This window comes from Neomonachus schauinslandi, chromosome 3 (genome assembly GCF_002201575.2).
Source record: "Neomonachus schauinslandi chromosome 3, ASM220157v2, whole genome shotgun sequence".
Lineage (NCBI taxonomy): Eukaryota > Metazoa > Chordata > Mammalia > Carnivora > Phocidae > Neomonachus > Neomonachus schauinslandi.
The window spans coordinates 39,826,369-39,850,457 of record NC_058405.1 but is presented as its reverse complement, the minus strand read 5'-3'; the positions used below and the strand labels follow the sequence as shown (position 1 = coordinate 39,850,457).

Genomic DNA, 24,089 nt, shown 5'->3' with positions numbered 1-24,089 from the left:
TAGTTAATTTTTTTTAATTCCATATGTGGTATTACAAATAGCCACAAAATCTATGCAAAGTATTAAAACTGAGAGCCATCCTTATTCTTTTTGAAATTATTAGTGATGATGTATCAAATAGAAACTTCTAGCTGAAGCAGGTATTAAAAAGGTAACATGTATTAAACACTCTGGCAGTTAAAAATGTTTGAAACTTTTCACATTTTTTGTGTTGGTCTACCAGAGAGCTGAAGAAAAGGGAAGTGCAAAACAATACATAGAATCTGAGGCATGACAGGGCTCCTGGGTGGCTCAGTCGTTAAGCGTCTGCCTTTGGCTCAGGTCATGATCCCAGGGTCCTGGGATGGAGCCCCGCATCGGGCTCCCTGCTCGGCCGGAAGCCTGCTTCTCCCTCTCCCGCTCCCCCTGCTTGTGTTCCCTCTCTCACTGTCTCTCTCTGTCAAATAAATAAAATCTTTAAAAAAAAAAAAAGAATCTGAGGGATGTTAGCAATTAGAGAAATTTACTGGAAGACCTCAGTGACAAACATAGTGATTTCCATAGTATCAACACAAGATTTTGACATCTTTTTAGATATGTTAACATCTACTTTTTTTTAAAGACAGACATATTAGTATTTAATGATTTTGGCTCCTGGACACCAAAGTAGAATTTGAGGTCTTTGCTGATCACAGAGGCCAATCTTGTTCACTGTGATTTTTCACTGTTGAAACTAACAATGTAGAACCACAAAAGAAAGAAATAGAACAGTGTTTATGAGCTTACAATTTTTGAGGCGAGTGACTTTTAAGAGTCTTCAGAATGAAGTGACTGAGCAATATTACAACCATATTTTGAAAACCTTTTAAATGAGCTGTTTGCAATGCTCTCATAAATGCCCTCTTCCAAGCTCAACCATTTCTGTTTTGTTTCTGCCCATGCATCTGAATGTTGCCCTAGAGGCTAAGGGACATCAGTCATAAGCACTAGAGTCAGACTGCGGCCAGAGTAGATACAGATGTACAAATCCATCTTTCTCCATTTGAACAGTCTGCTAAATTCTGCATGCAGCTGCTGGCTCTGAATGCTTTTTAACTCTTCCATAAAATATATACTAAGAATATTAAGTATATATTATTTTTCTCTCCATCTACTATCTTCTATTTCTCTATTCCATCATTTGGATGCACAATTTAGATATAATGAATCTGAAGATTACCTCAAATCCCTATAAAGTGAGTGTCTCCATCAATATCAGAGTCCCAGGACATTCTTTTTTTTTTAAGATTTTATTTATTTATTTGAGAGAGAGAATGAGAGACAGAGAGCATGAGAGGGAGGAGGGTCAGAGGGAGAAGCAGACTCCCCGCCGAGCAGGGAGCCCGATGCGGGACTCGATCCTGGGACTCCAGGATCATGACCTGAGCCGAAGGCAGTTGCTTAACCTACTGAGCCACCCAGGCACCGCAACATTCTTGTCTATTCTTTGATTATACAAATAACACATAATGAAGCAAAGCAAGAAAGCAGATATCACTTTAATTTTAGAATAAAGCTATTAGCCAACTTTCTTCCACAGTCAGTGTTCAATCAATAGCTTTAAAAAAAAGGGGGGTAATGAGGAGAATAAGGACAAAAGGTAGAAGAGATCTAGGGTAGAAATAAAATCCTCTCAATGTTTCAGCTTGAAAAAAAAAAAAAGAAAAATATGGAATGATACGGTTGAAAATTTCCCTACTTTTCCTCACTGTTTGGAAGGTTTAGTTGCTTTCCACTGAATGTCTCTTCACCCTTCTGTTCACTCTTAACCATTTCAGAGGATTGAATCTAGTTGTGGTAAATGAGCATATCCAGCAGACTCAGTTTTTAACAGAAAACTAAAATTGGGCAATTTTCCCACTCACGTCCACCCACCAGTGTTAAGTGAATATATCAGCAAAGTAAATCATGCGTAAACTCCCCCTTGCTGTAAATGAACATCTTCTAGAAATATGTTGCCAAAGGCAGTTCAGTTCTATTCTTTAAAAGAGAAGCCTGTCCTGCTCATGAATGCAGACATCTATTCTTGCTCATATCAGAATGCAGACCATTACCACTGAATAAGCTTAGAGTCAGAAAATGAAAACAGTGATAGTTTTTCTACTAAGGAACGGATTACACAATACAGACTCGTTCACATTATATGGTTCTGGTGTGTGCCATCTGTAGCTCACAAGTAAATTCCCCTAATTACTGATACCTCTCTGTGAAGGCCCGTGTTCTCTGTGTGTGTTTTGCACTTTCCTTTTCATCAGCTCCCTTGTGGACTAAAAGCAACAATTCTGCCAGGTGAGCTTAACAGATGCCATTTCCTGACCCAGCCAGTAAAAGGTCTGTTGCTTTGTTTTTTTGTTAGAAATATTTCTTGTTGGATTGTACAAGGGTTGTGCTTTTCAAACTGCTCCACCAGCTTGTAGCCCAAGTTTCAGCTTATAATTCTTATCAAAATAAATAATAAAAAAAAATATTCCCAGTACACTTATGGCGTACCAATCAAAGTGAATAAGGCATGCCAAAACTCTCATCTATAAAGTCGGTGATGAGTGAGGAACATGATAGTGTCAGGTACAGAAAAATCAGAGCAAGCAGCACTCAGTCCAAGTAAGATCTCTATACAAATCCAAGGTCAAGGCCAGATGCCATGCTGAAGAAAGCAAAGTATGTGAACTTAGAAGATATTAAACATTTTTCTACAGTAAGGTCATTTCTGGAAAGTTTCTGTGAAAGTTCTGGACTCTGCCCCAGTGTTTATGTCTCTTTTTCGAAGGTTGTAGCATCTGGGACCACTGTTTCTGTCATATAGACTCTTTTCCACCATCTACTTTCCCAAACTGCCCTAACTCTGACATCTAGCTATCTCTTTACTGGCACTTGAGTATTCATTGATTTCCTTCATTTTCACATTACCATTGTGCTTGTGATCTTTATCTGATGAAGTTAAACTTTACTCAGTCATTCCACAAATATTTCTAAATTTCCCATCATGTCCCAGTTTCCTTTGACTTACATTTGCATTTTTCTTTCTGCCTAGGTATGAGAACCTCAAGGATAGGTATTTGGTGATATAAACTTGTTTTTATATCCCCTGTATCTTTTAGCACAGTACAGGATACAAAGTGAGAATTTCATAAGAACTTTTTTTAATTAAAAAAGGTAAGATGAAATTATAAACAGATAAAATTCAGTTATATATTACAATTTAAATCAAATATGAAATCAGTATATTTATTTTGTATATTGGAAATATGTAAAATTAGCACAAATTTCATGGTAAAATTGCAAGGTAGGTCCAGAACTAGGGCTCTAGCATTTGATAGGTTGAGGAAGGGGCAGAATTAGAGTCAGACTAGAATTGTCAGAATCATAACTGATTGGACATGAGATAAATTAAGAGATGGTTTTAAAGGATGACTTCTGAGTTTAGGGATAAATGATAGAAAAGTATCACCACGAATCACGATTTTGTGTGTGTGTTATGCTCTTTCTTCCAGACTAAACTTTCTTTCAGCATTGGTAGCTGAGTCCTATTTCCTATCAACTTCAGTATCCAAGATGGATAAGCATTTCATTTAGCATTTATTTAGCAACTATTTATTGGATGAATAATAAGAGAAGACACTAAACTGGCATAGAGATGCCTAAGACCCAGCTGACAATTCAGTCAAGACAGATGGTATTTAAACCAGGGAAATCGACACACTGTACACATTCACAAAGTGCTATGGAAACACATATAATCTGTCCTTGGAATGCAGAGAAAGGTTTTACAAAAGGAGAAGTGACATTTGAATTGAGTATAGAAAACAGTAGTATTGAATTGAGTAGAAGACATTCTAGCCAAAGGAAACTGCTTACACAAGCCCATAGAGACCAGAAAGACCATGTTTTAGGATAATTCCAGGTCCCAGTCTTTCCTAACTCTCCCATTCTTCTGTAAGCAAATGGGCAATGCTCATCTGGTCTTAAGATATAGTGTGCTTTGGGGCGCCTGGGTGGCTCAGTTGGTTAAGCGACTGCCTTCGGCTCAGGTCATGATCCTGGAGTCCCAGGATCGAGTCCCGCATCGGGCTCCCTGCTCGGCGGGGAGTCTGCTTCTCCCTCTGACCCTCCTCCCTCTCATGCTCTCTGTCTCTCATTCTCTCTCTCTCTCAAATAAATAAATAAAATCTTTTAAAAAAATGATTTTAAGATATAGCGTGCTTTGTATAAGAAGCAAATCTAAGGAATACTGAAATTTTATTCCTAGAGTAAAACATAAATTTATTATTTATTTTTAAGTCTAATTTACATGTGGCTAGAATAAGTCACTGGATATTGTTGTTAAAAAAAAAAAAGATATTTTCTGGGGCACTGGGGTGGCTTCTGCTTTGGGCTCAGGTCATGATCCCAGGGTCTTGGGACTGAGCCCCTGCATCCAGCTCCCTGCTCAATGGGGAGCCTGCTTCTCCCTCTGCCACTCCCCCTGCTTGTGTTCCCTCTCTCGCTGTGTCTCTCTCTGTCAAATAAATAAATAAAATCATTTTAAAGAAAGGATATTTTCTAGATGCAGCACAATAGTAAGCACATGATAGCAATGAAGGTGATTCCAAAGAAATGAAGACAAGAAGAGTTTGTGATGGTTATTTTGTTCCTTTGTTTTAAATCAACTCAAGACATCTAAACTCCAAAGGTCAAAAAGATAAGACCTGATTTGAGCTTGAGTTTTGGCTTCATTTCTCAATTTTATACTGTGTGTATAAGTAAAATTACAATAAAGACGTAGAAATTTTACTTTCCAAAGTCCTTTAAGAAACTCTGCTATCAAACCAGGTCAAAGCAGTTTGATAAAATTATTTAGAGTTTTAAAAAATATAGTTCACTACTTCCCAAGTGCAGTATTTTAATACTTTTTTTTCATATCTAATAGTTCCAGGTCATCATAGTGACATTCTAATAATGAAACATCTGTTTTACACGTTTCCCTCAAAACTATGAATTTACATGGACAATGATGAAATTAACATACAAGACAAAACAAGATCTCTATCTTACTGATATACTGCATTATATTTTTATGGATTTTGTTTAAAGTAAAAAATATTTTCTAAGGCTAAATTTTAACTTCTTGCTAGGTTTCTATTTAACATTCTTCCCATGTGAAATGAATGTAAGGATGTGACTATGTTAAACTTGAACTGTAGTACCTTGAATTCTTCAAATTGTGAGAGGCGTCTTAAGATAAAAGAGAAGGGTAATCACGTTGCCTTGCCTGTTTCCATAGAGTACAGAATTCCTTCTATTCATAAGGAAGTTGTAACAGCACAGTCTTTGTGCCTGAGTGCTGAATTACATGATAACCAATTGAGAGAGAATTGGGAAAACTGAAATTAAACAAAGATGTCACTTTCTTCTCTTCAAAGGGTAGAATGTATAGAAAATTTTCTTGAGTTTTGTGATTTCCTTTCCTCTTACCTTTTCTCCATGACAACTCCTTACTCTTCTTGCAATAAGACTATCAAGCGAGTTAGCGTGAACAAATAAAATCTGATGTATGCAGAAAGAAAAAAAGCAGAATACCAGCACTCTACTTCACGTCTCCCACCCGATTCTTCACTTGTTATCCACCTCGGTTTCAATGTCTTACCAGCCCAGCAGGTAGGGGAAAGGTTGTACCCCAAGGGTCATTGGTCCCACTTAGAACAATGTGGAAAAGTCTCTCTAACCTGCTACTGCAAGAATGGGTTATCTGGCAACAATCGCCGCTCAGGTACCACTCGTGCAACTCGAATCGATACAGCTGTCAGACACAATTGAGAGAAGTTGTTTCTTATGCACACTTCCTGTGTTCGCGTGGTTGGTTGTGTCTCCTTGGGCCTCTCTATCTATCATTTTTAACAGCACTTGAGCAGAGTCCTTTCAAAATTTAGTTACGTGAGAGCCCTCCAAACAGTCACTAGAAAATTGAACTGTATATTCTATATGTTGAAAATATCAATAAGCACAGCACTTGCGAATTTTCTTTAACAATCATTTCCACATCGGTGGGTTTCTAAATCTTTTGCAGCTAGAGGAAAGACTTCAGTACGGACACCGGCTGTCTGTGTTGCCCTGTGCTCTTCTCTTATGCTCTCTGGTTATCTTCCGGTTAAATAGAAAGAGCTTCAGAAGTAGGTCACCTTCAGGACTTTATTTGACACCATCTGCATTCACTTAACGTCCGCAGTGTCCTTTCTAACCCCAATTTTTCTTCCCGACCGGGGTACCTAGCGATGGTAATGTTTTCTGTGATTTATTTTTCCCGTATTGATTGGAAACTGCCCCTCTTGCACCCTTCACATTGGTGTGATTGCACCACGCGGTGCTGGGCACCGTAGCCTCAGTCTCCCTGGTCTCTACTATCGCCTCGTCCTGCCGCGCTGGCTGACCGACCGCGGTGCTCTGTGGTCTGGTGTCCTGAATAGTCTCCCTCCTCTCTGTGGATCCCACAGTCTCAAGGATCACTCTGCTTTCTGCCCTGAGCACATCATAAATAGATACTTGTCCTGCTGTCATCATTTTGAGTGTGAATTAGAATAATGGCTGTAATTTTTTTTTAGTGTCTCCTGTATGCCAGAGAGCATGATTAGTACTTGACACATACTATCTAATGTAATCCTCAAAAATAAAAATGTATGAAGGAGGTACTCATCTTAGCCTCTTTTAGAGGTGAGAAAACAGTATCAGAGAAAATTTGTATATTAAATAGAGTCACGGAGCTCATAAATGACCCAAGCCTGTCTGACGCTAGAGTTTATTCTCTTGTCCATTAATCTCCACAGTGTTGAGAAATGGTTCCAGGCAACGTGAGGCTCGGAAAATGTATTCCTTCTCTGAGCATGTTCTGGTCGAAAGTTGCCATCCTAATCCCAGCGCAAGTGCCACAAACATTTTAGTCAAACTCTTAATAGTATTTCCATTGCCAAATACTTTGAAAAGGTTTTACCTTACATGAATTCTGAATTCACATTTCCTTAATTGAAATAAATGTTAATGACAAAATTATTTGAAAAGTAAAATAAAAAAAAAGAGAGAAAGAAATAGTCTGCTTAAAAAGCAAAAGTATGGCTCTCAGACAAATTAATATTGGCAGGAAAGTAAAGATTCTATTTTAGCTTTTTAAAATATTTTACCTCCTCCCTCCCATCAATGGACTCAAAGTCCATCTATAGTTAATTTTCTCAAACAAAAACTGAATTGTGTTCTCCTTAACTGAAGTTGTAAAAGGCCCATAACCAACACCCCTTCTAGAGTTTGGACTGTTTGAGGGACAAAGGAGTTACATAAAAAGAAGTTAAAGTATCAACTTTGTTACTGTTACTGTAAAATTTGGCTCAGGTTAATTAGAATTAGGTGAGTGGCACCTGGCTGGCTCAGTCCATGAAGCATGAGACGCTTGGTCTTGGGGTTGTGGGTTCCTGCCCCGTGTTGGGTGTGGAGATTGCTTAAGAATTAGGCTGAGTCACCCATTCGATCAGGCAGGGCTCCCTGTACTGGAAAGCCTCAAAGCAGTTCTCTATGGGAAGCCATCCCACTCCCTGCGCATGCCTCAGGGGACATTCCGCGATATCTGAGAAAGGTTTAATTGTCACAAATGGAGGGGTGCTACAGGCATCTAGTAGGTATGAGTCAGGGATGCTGCTAAACATCCTACGGTGCCCAACATGGTCCACAAAACAAAGAATTATCTGGTCTAAAATGTCACTGGGTGCCATGGTTGACAAACCCTGAGCTAAGCTTATGGAAGGGACCAGCAGAGAGTAGGATGCGTTGTCCCTGGAAGTAGACAGATTCCCTAAGAGAAGGGAGAGTGATGATGCTGACTACATTTACTCAGTTCCTGCATCAAAACTTATCAATCAGATAATTCACTCATCTTGCCCTGGTAAGAAATAAGGGAAAAAGCTAAGAAGACCAAGGTTGTGTTGCAGTAATTTGCTGTCCCTCAGCAGAGAAACACGAGGTGAAGAGAAAGGCAACTCCCCATTCTAACACTTATTCACATAATGTGATTTGTTCACATTTTCTAAATTGATTCTCATGGCATAGGACCAAGATAACCTGAAGGTAGTTTGACTTTGTATCATTCGTACATATTTGTTTAATTCATGCTCAGAATAATGAACATTTTATTTGCACTTAGGTGTATCACACAAGAAAGGAGTGACCAGGTGCAATGGGTATTTTTATCTGTGCTATCTTTTAAGCTCTACTTGAGTACATACATCGACTTTTCCTAGATGGAGGTAAAAAGCAAAACTAATATAGTTTGCAGAAGGCATATTTGCTTTATTGATTAAACAATTCAAATTGGGTTTGACTAGTTACTACATTGTCCCAGAAGCACTTAATTAGCCCTGCTGTTACATTTAGAAGGAGAAAGTGTCAGAGAAGGAAGGTGGATGGGCAGGGCCATGTGGATCACGACAAAAAGAAAGGTTCAGGTTACTGGAGCAAAGCTAAAGATGGATCTTAAAAGAGTCCCCTAAATTTACTTCTTTCCTCCATTTTCTGATCCTTTTTGATATTTTTATATTCTGAAACATTCCAGCTTTCCCTTTTCCTATGTTTTTTCTTTGAGCCTGAAGAGAGCGTATCTACAGATTCCAGGCTGATGCCATTCTCCACTGTTTTGATGTCTGTGTAAAATAATCTAATGGATTAACTAGAACTGTTAGCATTGCAGTAGGAACCTATCCTCCTTGACACCACTAGGCCATTCACACAGAAACATGTACTGATCTTAAGCAAGATAATAGCATACTCCTCATCTTAAAGCTGTAACAGAGAGAAAAGGCCAAATCCCAAAGCAGAGGCAATTTCTAATAATGACATGATAATCTTTAATATTTATTAAACTTTTACCATGAACCAGACACTATATACAGCAAATTCTGTGCCTTATGTCAGTTTACCCTCACATAGTATCTCTGAATAAGGTAATTGCCTCCATTTTATAGAAGAAACTTGTCCAATGTCAGACAATATGGTTTAGTAGACTGAGATCCAGAATCAAGTTTGTTGACGCCATACTCTCTTATCTTAACCACTATGTGAAAATGACTTGCTAAAAGAGCAGTCACAGTACTAAATATTTCTGGGATTCATTGGTCCCTAAATGCAAGAAAACCATTAATAGCATGACAGTGTTTATTTATTTATTTATTTATTTATTTATTTTAAGATTTTATTTATTTATTTGACAGAGAGAGACACAGCGAGAGAGGGAGTTGGAAGGGAGAAGCAGGCCTCCCGCTGAGCAGGGAGCCCAATGTGGGGCTTGATTTCCAGGACCCTAAGATCAAGACCTGAGCTGAAGGCAGACGCTTAACGACTGAGCCACCCAGGCGCCCCTCATGACAGTGTTTAAAAACCAAAAATCTTCCTTGTCTATGTTATAAAGCTTAACTACATCTAAATATTTTTCTCTCAGTGCTTTTCTAACTAAACATAAATTATTTTTCTTGTGTGAAAAGCATCATAAAGGACTCCCAGATGGTCTGTGTGGGCAACAGGAAAAAAAAAAATGAAGGTGTCACTTAAAATATATTTTAAAAATAATTAAATAAAAAATGTAGATAAGGTGATTAAGAAATCATGTATATAAGGAGAAATATATTTTTAGGGCAAGATGAATTCAGTTTAGAAATGTTAACTATTGGGCGCCTGGGTGGCTCAGTTGGTTAAGCGACTGCCTTCGGCTCAGGTCATGATCCTGGAGTCCTGGGATCGAGTCCCGCATCTGCCTCTGGACCTCCCCCCTCTCATGTGCTCTCTCTCATTCTCTCTCTCTCAAATGAATAAATAAAATCTTAAAAAAAAAAGAAATGTTAACTATTTTTATATTTTATATAAGTGTTTATTTTATATAAATGATTTATACATTTTATATAAATGTTGTTTTTGAGAGTCAGGAACACTTCCTTCTCTGAAAATGGAATGAGTTTTTTTCAAAAGTAAACATCATATTATTATGTAGTTTTAGAGGAGTTACCCCTTCTTCACCCAGAAAAAGGGGGGGCACAGGAGTGAGGCCTCACCAAGCCGAGTACAGCATCTCTCTGGTCATAGTGATTTGCTGAGGATGGTATGTAGTGCAACAGGGCCAGTAGAAGTTCTTTCCATAATTTTCACTGGTACTGAGAAGAATGAATAATAGGAGAACTAAGTACCATGTAGACCCTCAACCTGCTAAAATTATCCTTGCCACCATGTTAGAGAGCCATCCTGCCATTGACACACACAGCAAAGGAGAAGGAGAGAGACTGGCTCAGTACCTACCTGTACAATGATATTCCCAAAGGCAGTCTTTCAATTATGAGAGCCAAAAAATTCTGCTTTAAAAATTCTTTTAAAAAAAGAGTTAATTTGGGCGCCTGGGTGGCTCAGTTGGTTAGGCGACTGCCTTCAGCTCAGGTCATGATCCTGGAGTCCCGGGATCGAGTCCCACATCGGGCTCCCTGCTCGGCAGGGAGTCTGCTTCTCCGTCTGACCCTCCTCCCTCTTATGCTCTCTGTCTCTCATTCTCTTTCTCACATATAAAAAAAATAAAATCTTAAAAAAATAATATAAAAAAGGGTTAATTTGAATTGTATACCTGTAACTTGCAATTAAGAGTGCTAAAACATATGTTGATATGGCACAAAAGTGGCAATATTACCATCTCCCACTCTGCACAACTCAAATGAAGGTGGGGTTGTAGCCACTCTACCCACATGCTATGGTACAAATTCCAGACTATTGATTTGCTGCTGCTTCACACTGAAATGTTAGCTCTCCTGCTTCCATGTTAGTTCTCACAGTTGATTTGAAGTCGTGCCATTTCACTTTGCATCTTTCCCAAATAATCAATGCAATTCTTCCATCTTCCTTGATGATTTCAACATCTGGCTCACTTGCTTCCTCCATTCATGCTTAATCATTTATATTCTTTTAATAACAGTGTCAATGATTTATTGAACTTCTCAATGCAGTCACCATTATCACTCAATTCTGTTTTTCCAAATCAGCTGCCTTGTAACTAACTTTACATCACTCCACTTTCCTTTTAAGATTTTCATTCATCTTGGTCATTGCAAAGTTCAGTTTAAACCTCAAAAACCTAAACAGGACCTTCCCTTTTATAATGACCTCTGAAAATTATTATACTTCATTTGTTTCTTTCTACCCTTACTATAAACTGTCTTTATCAACCCTCTTCAAATTATACTTGACTTCATTTTTCAACTTCAAATTTCTATTCACATCAGTCCTACTGACTTGACACGACTTTCTCCCTCACTTGCAGCATCCCATCTCTCATTAAATCTTATTGATTTCACTCTAACTTACTACTATCCATTTCATTGTCTCCACATGCAGTATTTCTACCCTCATCTGGCTACTTCATCTCTTGTTTGGACTCCTAGTTTCTTCATATTTTGTCTGGCCTCATTATATTCCATTCCTCACACTTAAGTTCTTTTTTAAATGAAATATGTATCATCTATTATGTAAAGCCTATTAATTGCTTCTCGTTGCTTCTAGAAAAAAACCTCAAATTCTTACTGGGTCAAATAGGCCTGAATGGTTCCATCCTTACCTTCCTACTTCTTTCCTTTAATGTCACACCACATAATCACTTTCTCTTTAAGATTCAAACATATTGTTATTTATTTTATTCCTTGGTTAAGTCATGCTTCTCCCTACTGCATACTCTTGTTTATCTCTTTGAAATGCCGTCCCCTCTGTCCAACTTCACCTAGTTAATGCCAAGTCAACATCTATGTTTTTCTCCCACTCAAATCCTCAGGGAATACGTACCTGGTGCCCCAGCTTTTAGGTCAGGTTCCTGTCTGACATGGACCTCTATGACATTATTCTCTCCTTTTGTTTGCTTATTTCAGGTTTTAATATTACAAACACTGTGTTGGTGATTCCTTAATATTTAGCACTCCTGCTCAATAGAAGCTCCTAGATGTGTACTTACCAAATGAATAAATAAATGAATGGAAAAATTGAGGAAATATTATGTCCCAGGCACCATATTATATATTGGATTTGCAAAAAAAGAACGACCAGGAAATGAGTTACATAGACATATATATGTGTGAACATATTATAATGTGATAGTTCAGGTGCAGCCTAGTTGAGCTCAGGTTAATATAAGTGTCCAAAAAGGATGTCCTAACACAACCTGAGGACAAATTTAATGGGGAAAACACAGGAGGTGGAGATATCACTTGGGAAGTTGAGAGGTATTGCCATACTAATACCCCAAACTTAAAATGTGTTCATTCTTGTCTCCCTGGGATGAATCGCTCTGATGGAAAAAGACAAAAAAGCAATTGAGTGCTGCTCCACAATCAATTATTATTTAATTCACTTAGCAGAGTTTCATTGACTGCCAGACAGTGTGTTAGCTTGAAAATGTAGAAATGAATGAAACTGTCTGTCTTCAAATATTTCCCAGTCCAGTTTGGCAGAGAGGCTTTTATGGCACAATATGACAAATATTCAAAAGAAAGTGCCAGATAAAATGGGAGAACTATGGAGGGCCATCAAAGCAGCTCAATTATGGGTCTGGGGAAGTTTTCCTCATTTGGTGAAACCTGACATGAGTCTAAAAATTTAAGAGTAAACAAGTTGGATAAAAATATTCCAAGCAGAAAAATGATCAAAGGATGAGTTTGGGGAAATATAACTCATGTTATTTGGCTTTATGGTGCAGGATATTTTAAGGAATGTTTAGAGATGAGTTTGTGGATGTGGGCAGGAGAAAATCATGGAGAGTCTTATGAGCCATGAAAGGAAGTTTAGACTTTTCCAGGAAAGCAGTAGGAAGGATTTCAATTTGAAAAGTAACATGAGATTCATTTTTAGGAAAAATAATTTTAGCAAGTCTAAAAATACATTGGAAGACTGAGAAAATCATGGGTGGTGGTAATCTTTCCAATCATACGTTATTCCACTCAGATATTTCCCAAGTAGAGAGCTCCTCACATTTGCTCCCACAGCACAACGTGCTCACCTGCATCATGGAGATTACTGTGAAGTACCAAGCTCATTTGTTTACAAGTAGGTAGCATCTAGCATAATCCTGTGTATATAGTAGACCCACTGAATGCTCTGGACTAGGTGAGTGAATGAGATAACAAGTCAATCAGTCTTTGAGAGAGCTGGGAGGATTCCTAATAGGGACTGATACGGTTTACATGTTTACGTTTCATGTGATGCCGGATCACACTGAAATTGATTTCTTTTATCTATAAACATATTTAATATTCCTCTGGAAAACTTTTATATCATCTCACCATGCTCTCTGTGGAATAAAGCCAGCTATTTGAAGAAGATAGGAACTCTAACAAATGTTTAGTCAGTCTTCTTATTTTTTTTTCCTGGATTCATTGTGTATATATCAGATATCAGAGTGACTATTTGTTCCAATGAGGTGAGCAAATATTAGGTGAATGCAGTTTTTTTGGTAAGAAAGGATTAAAGTATTAACTTAAACCATTCATAGAGGTCAAAGAATTTCTCAGTGATTTGGGTTTGTGAAAAAGTAATAAATATACCTTTATTTATGTAATGTCACTTTCCAAGGTATAATTGAAAATGCTGAGATGTTGTTTGTTTTTAAACATCCTTATTTTTGTTATTCTAGCTTAATAAAAAACCTTCCTACTAATTTATTCAATCTATCATAGTTAATTTAAATAGCACATGAAATTTTAAACAGATGTTATATCATAAATATCCAGCATATAAATATCAAAATTCTGCTTACAAGTATAGAAAGATGTATTTTTATTTTAAGTAATTAGCACATTTTTGGAATTTTTTACAAATAATTCTCAACTTACAAAAAGCAGCAGCGTAGATTATCCAAAACTATGAATAATCCAGAAAGCATTTGTGTCCAATTTGGGGATTTTTTTTTTTTTTTTTTTTGGTAATAAAAAATCATTGTGTGTTACTTAGCAAAAACCCAAATTAGTTTACATTTCCTGTGTATATAAGAAATGGTTTACCAGTGAACTGTAAGGTTAGTTGATGAGGAATATGTTGGGCTTTGGGTGAAGAAAAAGCTGATCCACAGGTAATAGCTAGGTCACAGTATTTTTATTATCTCGTTTTATTAGATGCATTCCTATTTCCTTATATTTTTTTAAGATTTATTTATTTATTTTAGAGAGAGAGAGAGCACGATCCAGAAGGAGAGAAAGAGACAGAGAGAAAATGTCAAACAGATTCCATGCTGAGGGCAGAGCCCAACATGGGGCTCCATCCCATGACCCTGAGATCATGACCTGAGCTGCAACCAAGAGTCAGATTCTCAACCGATTGTATCACCCAAGCGCCCCTCTGTTTATCTGAGTTTGATCAGATTTTATTTCACATTTAGATAATTCACTCTCTTGTGTATTTTGTTTGAGCTAAGAATATTGAAAGTAGTCAATGGTAGTAATTAGTTGAATGGACCATGTATTTTTCAGCATTAAATAAAAACTACATTTCCTGTGGAAAAACTGAACGTATCTATAACCTATAGCACTCAGGGATAAATAGTAAATTATACTTAACATATACTAACTACAGTCAATAATAACTACCTTTGAGTGACAACAAACTCATAAATGCCTTTTTGTTTATTCATATAAAAATTATTAAATGTGTGTTACGTTGTATGAAGGATTATATTGAGATCTGGGAACATAGTAATTGTTAAAATAGAATATCTATCCCCATGGAGGTTACCTTTCTAGAGGTATGCTTCTTCATCTAAATGAAATAAAATAACTTTATGGAAAGAATTTTGGATATTAGAAATTTAAATAGTTTGGTTATTTACATTTTATACCAATTATCCTTTATTTTGTTTTATTTTTTTTTTTGCTCTTTTCATTGCTAAGTAGCATTTTATTATATAGATGTACTGTAATTTGTTTATCTATCAACCTATTGAAACTGAATTTGGTTTACTTTTTTTAAAAATTTTTATTGTTATGTTAATCACCATACATTACATCATTAGTTTTTGATGTAGTGTTCCATGATTCATTGTTTGTGCATAACACCCAGTGCTACATGCAGAACGTGCCCTCTTTAATACCCATCACCGGGCTAACCCAACCTTCCACCCCCCTCCCCTCTAGAACCCTCAGTTTGTTTTTAAGTGTCCATCATCTCTCATGGTTCGTCTCCCCCTCCGATTTCCCCCCCTTCATTCTTCCCTTCCTGCTATCTTCTTCTTTTATTTTTTTTCTTAGCATATAATGTGTTATTTGTTTCAGAGGTACAGATCTGTGATTCAATAGTCTTGCACATTTCACAGCACTCACCATAGCACATACCCTCCCCAGTGTCTATCACCCAGCCATCCCATCCCTCCCACCCCATCCTTTATTTTGTTTTAGAACAAAATATATATTGACCTATAAGAAGATGGAGTCATTTGTGAGGATGTGGGGGTGTGTGGCACAAATCTACTCAAAGGTTGTTGCACAAAGGAAGCTGAGGATATCATAGTAGGGTACAGGGAGGGGAGTATAGCTGTGTCATTCCTAATTAGCTCTGTACATAGTTGTCTCCAGTGGAAGATGAATAATATTAGGGGACAGGGATGGTTTTCCGGATATCTATTCAGAGTGTGGCACTGGGGAATCCATGAGCAGAATGAATATGGGAAGTAGTAGTAAGCATTCTGATTAGCATATACAAATGTTAGAGAATCCAGTTAGTAGACTCAGTAATATAAGGGAAGGAACTCTCCAAAAGAAATGGAACCGGCCAAGATTGGGAAGGTGAATAGAGCATTAGGTACATGGGCTAGGACTCTGCTCTATGAATGAAACTAGAAAGAGGGAGAAGAGGAAAAATCAAAAAGGGGGAAACTGGGCTTCTTGGTTTGTTGTCGTTGTTATTATTTTTTAAATTGGCTCAGTAGCAAGAGTGGTTTACCTCTGGAAGAATGGATTTCAAGCGTGCCTGACTTTGAGATAAAGACTGGGCCCTTCTGGACTGGAGTGAGATGGAGAGAAAGTGAGGGTTCATGAGTAGTGTTAGATTATTAATAAGCATATCAGTCTTTCCCTAGGCCATTAGCCAGAGAAAAGTCCAAATTTTTGATGTAGGGAATTTTTAATATGTCATCCTTTATGAAAATATGAAAGTAGTCATTATTGGAAAGTCAGAATATTTGGGGATTACTAACGGATTTTTAAAATTATCCGTGGAGAGCACACTCATTATTTTACAAGACTTGTGTACTTTTTTTTTTATCATGTTCAGTTAGCCAACATATAGTACATCACTAGCTTTTGATGTAGTGTTCAACGACTCGTTAGGTGGGTATAACACCCAGTGCTCATCACAACATGCGCCCCCCCCCAATACCCATTTTTAATGATGTTATACTAGCTCTGGCTGTGTCTGAGTGTGTGTTTTGAGAAAGAGTGCTTGTTGTATGAAATATGCTTCTGCTATTCTGACCTGAAGCTATAAGTAAAATAAGCAGAATACGGATAGATTTATTATTTTTGTTTTTTCTAATTTCACATCTGTCATCCAGTAAATTCAAACAAGTGAAAGTGACAAGGACAGTTACCAGTGTATTATAGGTGATCAATAATCAGTAAGAAACTCCATTTTCTCTTCCTTTCTCTTTTCAACCTTCTTTTCTTACCCATTTTTCCTCCTTCATTCCTTATCATCAATAACACTGTAGTCAAATCTTGTATCTATCACTCAAAGTTCAGCGCAGAAAATAGAAACCCTCTTACTTATTTCAATCAGAAATGAATTTAATGCAGAGAATGAAAAGTTAGCCACCTGCCCCCCCCCCCAAAAAAAAAAAAAAGAGTTAGCCAAGCCTTTGGGAGGCCTGGAGATACCATAGTCAGGAGGCCATCATTTCACTAATGACTTGAAATACCATCTAGCTCCAGTCAGGAATGCAAGAAGATGCTGTTGATACCGCAGCCACCAAGACTGGCCAGCAGTGCTTCTCAGTGCCCAGAAAGCTAGAAACTAGATGTTGAGTCTTGTCACCACACTTCTTCATGTCTCGTGATCTTGCTTGCAAGAGAAAGCAGCAGGAGACAGCTTAGGCCTCATGTCTGCCTTCCAAGACTTATATGTGTGCCAACTATGAGGATACCTTACTTGCACCTAGACCCTATCTGTAAGAGAGCGTGGGAAGGTTGTTTTCAGCTTTCTATTATCTCCAGATTGAATGAGGCTGGACTGGAGTTTGGGAGAACCAAATCAACTGTCTATGACAAGCTACTATAGTGATTTATGTTGACCTCCCAACTGTTTTCTATATTTGTCATTTTCATGGCTTTTATTAAGTCTATGTCTTACATTCTGCTTACCTCTCCCCTGACCTGCTAAATCTCATTTGTACCCTTTTATGTAAGCACATTAGCCAGTATTGTACTTTTTTAACATTGCTGTTACCTGTCCTATTTGCTATATCATTAACTCAACTTCTGGAACATTTTCTTACAATTAAGGGAAGAAATACACTATAAGGTTAAAACCAGAACTTACGTACATAAACAATTACTTATTTTCTATGGGTCTAGAGATAACTATCATTTTACTTCATCAAAATATGTCTTAAACAAGTGATATTTCTATCATTCATGCATCTAATCCAAATACACAATTATTCAATGATTAATATGATCTAAGGTGGGTATAAAGAAAGTGTTTTGAATTTTAACTGATCCTAAATTGACTTTTTAAATTAAGAGATACGACATTTACTAATTAGGCAAATTTTTTCTCATATATTTAGTATCATGGACCTTGAGTTTGTGTTGTTTTAATTTTAGACAAGCTAGCACAAATGGTAACACAAAATCCACAGGCAAGAACCATTTACATTCTGAGACCAATATCATTCATTCCTCTAGTAATTTTACTAGAATTTTATTTCTTCTGTGAATGCTTTAACTGTACATAGATATTGTCCTATCTTAGTCTAAGAGTTAAACATGATTTCAAAATAAGAAATAAGATTATGTCCATTCCAATTACAATTCTAAAACAATTTTCCCTTTATCTGTTAAGCTAAAAGTGAGATTACTTTTCCATATTATTATTTTGCTAAATTTGACACCTCTATCAACTATCACAATACTTTTTCCATCTGCTATCCTTCCCTCTAAAATAAAATGGGCTTGTAAAACTAGTTTTTAATCAGATAATTTATTAAAATGTCTGCTTTTCCTTTCGAATGAGTGTTTTTGCCCTGCTCAAAGCATGTCCTGTTATCAGAGACTGTGAAGCTATGTGGTCCCTTGGTTCAGAATGCTGGACCCAAGAGTCTGATGTTGTGTTTACTGAATGAACAACAACTTAATTAAGTGTTGCTTTAGAAACATCACCAGAGCTTTGTTTCTGGTATTGCACTCAGGCATGTATCACATTGTTTTGACACATGCATTGGGAGATTTGCTTTGTAGTTAGTCATGTTTTTGGAACACTACTAGTGAAAACAGAAGAAAAGAATAATTTTATTGGTAGAGCAAGGAAAATGCTCTCAAGATGCAAAGAATGACTATAAAAGACAGGATCAAGACCAAATTTTCTTCTGAGAACTTTCGCAGTAAAACCAAATTTCCTCTTTTGATATCTAACTGCTTAAAAGCAAATGTTTTTATGTTTTTTGTAAAGGTTAATAAATTACATGTATAAAGATTTCTTTCTTTTCTATATCCATATTTATCTCCCTAAGGAACGTATTTTATATACCTAAATAAATTCAACATTTTAATTTTAGGTTGTTACTTATCATGACAAAACATTTTTTAAATAGTATTTTTCTGTTACAAACCAGAAGGGGTTAGGGAAAAATGATAATGCTGAATACATTTTCACACTCTCTTCTGCAAAGAAGTAAACAAGCTTTTTCTTCCTGATATGCTCTGAAAGCTCACCTGAAACTAAGAGGAATCAAATGTGTCATCCTCAAAGCACTAGAACATTTAACTCCACTATCATTGACCTCATATTGGGGATTGTAAAAATGAATACAATTGTTCAACAAAGATCAAAAAACTTGTCAAAAGGAAGCTACCATCTAAAAATAAAGGAGAAATTTCTTCAAAAGTGGCATGGCCTGGAATCTCTAGACAAGATGACCCAAATGGTGAGTGAGGGAAAGTGTCCCAGAGGGAGCACAGAGCTTTAAAGATCTATAATATAAAGAAAGGAAACTAGTTATTTTCAAAAGCTTTCTCAAGTTCCTTTTATCTCAATAACTGTCCCTGTTCTAGTCCAGTGATAAATGGCAATGGTTAGACTTTGTTTACCTCAAAGATAGATTAATATCAGTCCTCAAACCTTAAGGTGCCCAACTGAAGCCAGTTTGATATGCACCTGCGAGAGAGACACCTACATAGGACAACTGTATTTAAACTGCTGTCTTTGGGCGCCTGGGTGGCTCAGTTGGTTGGGCGACTGCCTTCGGCTCAGGTCATGATCCTGGAGTCCCGGGATCGAGTCCCGCATCGGGCTCCCTGCTCGGCGGGGAGTCTGCTTCTCCCTCTGACCCTCCTCCCTCTCATGCTCTCTGTCTCTCATTCTCTCTGTCTCAAATAAATAAATAAAATCTTAAAAAAAAAAATAAATAAAATAAAAAAAAATAAACTGCTGTCTTTGATTTAATGCTCAATCAGTTCTATTCTAAAATTCCATATATATTTGAGAAAAGTATGATGTTAAGATTTTATTATTCAAAATATGATTATTTATGTAAATCTATAAAAATGTTGGCATGTGTGTTTTGTCTATATTTGTATTTTCTATTGCATTATGAAATATCCCTGTGTTCTAAATGATCACTTTGTCTCATAATTTCAAAATCAATATCACACTATATATTACGTGAAAATATTTTGCCGCAAGTAAGATGAACACAATTAAGAGTAGCAACAGAACGTTTTTCCAGAATGTATCAGAAAGTGCCTAATAATTAAGCAAAGTTAGAAAACATATACCTACCAGTAACCTCAGCTGAAATTAAATAAGTTGTCCAAAATTCTATCCCAAATGGCCACGATCCCAGAGAGTTGATTCAAATTGCATTTATGTTTTTAATGGACAGAAATTTTTCATGTTATGTTTACTTTTTATATTACAAACTTAGTATCCCTGCAATACCATACTAACAATACTTAAAATAGAAATTAGAAACCAGTGCCACTGAATCACTTATTAAGCTATTGTCTCTCAATTCCAAAGCCACCTTGTTATACATGTTTGTGTTATTGGAGCTTGTTGGCCCCTGAAAATGACATTTCTTCTTTGTCAGCTGGCTGCCTATCAGTTTTCAGCCATCAATGGTGTCAGAGGGCAATTGGCAGGCAGGAGGGAGATGAGTTTGCTTCACTCTGGTTTGCTTGCTGTCCGTTCAACACCATCTCACCAACAGTTTTTCACTTGAGCAAAAACAGATACTCCAGATTCCATGTTTTTATTTTCTCCACTCTTCCAGAACCAGTTTCAACCGCACGCCCTCAGGGGTTCCAAAACAAGATGGACAGTGCCCTCTCCTCAGAGCTCTTTAGGTGGTCTCCAAGCTCCTGTAGTACAAGCAATCCCTCAGAGGTCTAGGTCCCAGCTCTGTGGGGCCCCTCTTACTACATTCTAGGTTCTGATAACACCTCTATCTTCCATTTCTTCCTCCTGCCCTAAGAGTGAGCTACTTCCTTGGTTGCTATCCCTTTTAGTTTCCCTCTCCCTCTCTCTCTCTTTTCTCCCCCCTTCCCTCTCTCAATTTCTCTAGTGCCTGCATTATCAATTCCTTATATATAATTATCTTTTAAAAATATCTGGTATGCTTTCTATTTTCCAGACCAGACCATAACAGATTCACTTATACAAACACCAATAAACAATTGTAAATGGCTGCAAATTAAACTTATAGAATGAGATATAAAAATAAGTAGGAAAAAAAGGTAAAGGAGGAAGAGCTGCTAAGAAGAAGGAGAGAAAGAAGAAATCATTATCAAATATAGAGTGTGTATAAGAAGGGCTAGAGTGATATTCTGATTTGTAATAAGAAATATGTATTTGGTCTTTGTCCCTGTTTCTGGCACAGAGTTCCAAAACCCTCCAGAATTTCCTAAGCGATGAAAGCAACAAAGATGTCTTTCATCATGTTAACGAGGTGACTTTTGGACAGCACCTAAGGATGGGCCCAACCATGTGATTAGAAGGGTAGAGCTTTCAGTCCCAGTTCCCTGACCTCTGCATCTCTTCTATCTGGCTGTTCCTGAGTTATATCCCATTATAATAAACCAGGAATCTAGTAAATAAAATGTTTCTCTGTGTTCTCTGAGTTGCTCTAGCAAATTAATCAAACCTAAGGAAGATGGGAGTCATTGGAACCTCCAATTTGTAGCCAGTTTGTCAAAAGCACAGATAACAACCTAGGTTTGCAACTGGCTTCTGAAGCAGGGTATAGGGTTATAGCCTTGTAGGACTGAACACTTGAAGTGTGGAATCTGATGCTATCTTTGGGTACATAGTGTCAGAATTGAATTGAATTCTTGGACATGAGCAGGACATTAGCGGGTGTCTGAGAATTGCCTAGTGTTATGTGGGAAGCCCCCTCTACATGTACACTTTATAGTTGGGTCCAGGAATCTCAAAGAGCTAAGATGGGTAAACAAAAATACATTAATTAATTAGTTAGTTAATTAATAATTAATCAGCAATAAAATGGAAAAAAAGAACCTATCTGATTCTCTTAATAGACCCCAAAAAGGTTTTGGTAAAATCAGCATCCATGCCCAAGAAAAATTCCTATTGTAAAAAAAAACCCATCATGATTAAACTAATATTTTCTCATGCTAATAGCCAATATCATACAAAACAGGGAAACTTATGTACCATTCTGATAAACTCAGGAACAACAAATTGATACACACTTTTGTCACTATTATTTATCATTATTCTGAATATAATCAGTGTAAGTAGTCATATGACCTGCTTTGGCCAATGAAATGAAAGCAAGTCACATAGCTACTTCTAGGCTTACCTGTTTTCCTGAAAGTCAGTTCTTAGTAACAGAAGCAATATTTAGACATCGCTTTACATTTTCTTTTTAATCAGATTTGATCAGAATCAAGTCAATTTCAGAACGAAGTAAAGCAGTTATATTTTTCCTTTTATTTTGGTCAACTTAATTATTGAAGTAGATACCAGAGGACAGAAAAAGAAGATATCTTACCACCATTCAAAGTATATAAAAATAATATAACTGACATTAATGATAATTTAATTTAACAATAATTTAAGCAAAAATTAGTTATTGAAGATTTCCAGCCAGGAATATTAGAAGTTCATATGAAATAAAAGTTATATGACAAAGTAAAGCATGGAAATTTTTACATATCTGATTTTGTTAAACTTGGATTTACAAATTAATGCTTTAATGTTCCTAAAGAAGTAGTACACAATCTATTTATAAAATCATAAATATTAGGTAGAAAAATATTTCACTTGATTACAAATGAGATTATTTTTAACATATTGCTGTGAAGGGTTAGTTCACAAATGATTATCATTACTTATAAAATGTGTTATTCAAGATTTTTACCTGATTAAGAGACTATGAGTCTGCATCTTTTGAATTCTTTCCCTAAATTCTGGAAACATTTGGGGACTAACCCTTACCTGATAAAAGTCTCTATCTTCAATAGCTATAAAATTTTGTAACGGTTCTCTTCTTTTATGGCAGTGTCAGAATAGACTAGATCATGTTATAATAGCAAACAACCTAAAAATCTCAGTGGCTGAAAACAACAGTTTTCTTTCTTTTTTTGTGCAGACTGCTGATGTTCTTTCAACTGTCAAGTGCAGCTGTTTTCCATATGTTGGATATTTTACCTATATATCTACACGTATCTCTATATCCATGCAGCAGAAGAAAGGACAAGTTGAAGAGTTGATCTTTGATAAATATTTCTACCTAGAAGTGATACATGTGATTTCTGCTCAAATGTCATTGGCTGCAGGCAGTCCCATAGCCTCATCTCTCCAAGGAGATGAGTGAGATGAGTGAGATGAGTCAGAAGAAAATCAGGTATCACCAAATCATAGGAGTGTCTACCACAGGAATGCTTTGAATATATTTTTATTACAAGTAAACTAAATTAGAAAATGATTAATATTGCTGCTCATGGCACTCAACATATCATATCTTAGTTTGCGGTCATATACCCTCCCACACATATACTCACTCAGTACCCAAATCATGTAAATTACTCAGGAAGAAGGCAATGCAGGGCCTCAGTTAACTGAACTTCAGTATAAATTTAAAAGCAACAGAATGCACAAGTTTTTTGATGAGATTACTTAATAATGTACAGAAAAAACATTTAATTCTAAGTAAGAATCATCTAAAGAGAGAGGGCCCTAAATAAACGGAAAGTAGGTTATCCACTCTGAGCAATGGCTCTTTCTGGTGCATCTGAAAGCACAGGCTTCTCATTTTCATTTCCAAAAAACATCAGTGCATCAAATTGAGAAGAAAAATTTCCCTGTAAGGCACCCATATGTAAAGTAGCTTCATCAATCGCTGCCAATCACAGAATTCTATGATACACTACATCTTACACTCATCTGAGCCCAAACCCAGAACTAGCTCAGACCTATTCTATCAGTATCAGGTGTCTGGAGACCTCTATTTGAGACACTTCTCACTTTCTGTATTTTGACAGTCCCTGCTGCTATGAAACTCTAATAAGCTCCAGTTGCTTGTTGTGAGCAAGCCACCTCAACTTTGGATGTGTCCTGTGGTTTCTGACTCCTCATCACTTCTGATTTCAGTTTACTTATGAATTCTGATGACTCATAGCTTTAGTTTACTCATAGTTTCTGCTAACTCACTTCCTCTACCATCTCAAGGTCCCTTTGTGTCTCTTCAGGTGTTATTTCCATAATAAAATGCTTCTGCTTTTCTATGTTGTATAGTTATATTTCTCAGAAAAGATCTGATTTAATCAGCTAGCTACATCGTGCCCATTTAGGTAGAATCTTAATTTTAAGCCTCTTCAGGC

General features: G+C 36.7%; 1 pseudogene; it reads right to left on the bottom strand.

The window, feature by feature from the left end:
* The window catches only part of LOC110587657, a 56,250-nt pseudogene that overhangs the window by 8,190 nt on the left and 23,971 nt on the right, over positions 1 to 24,089 (bottom strand).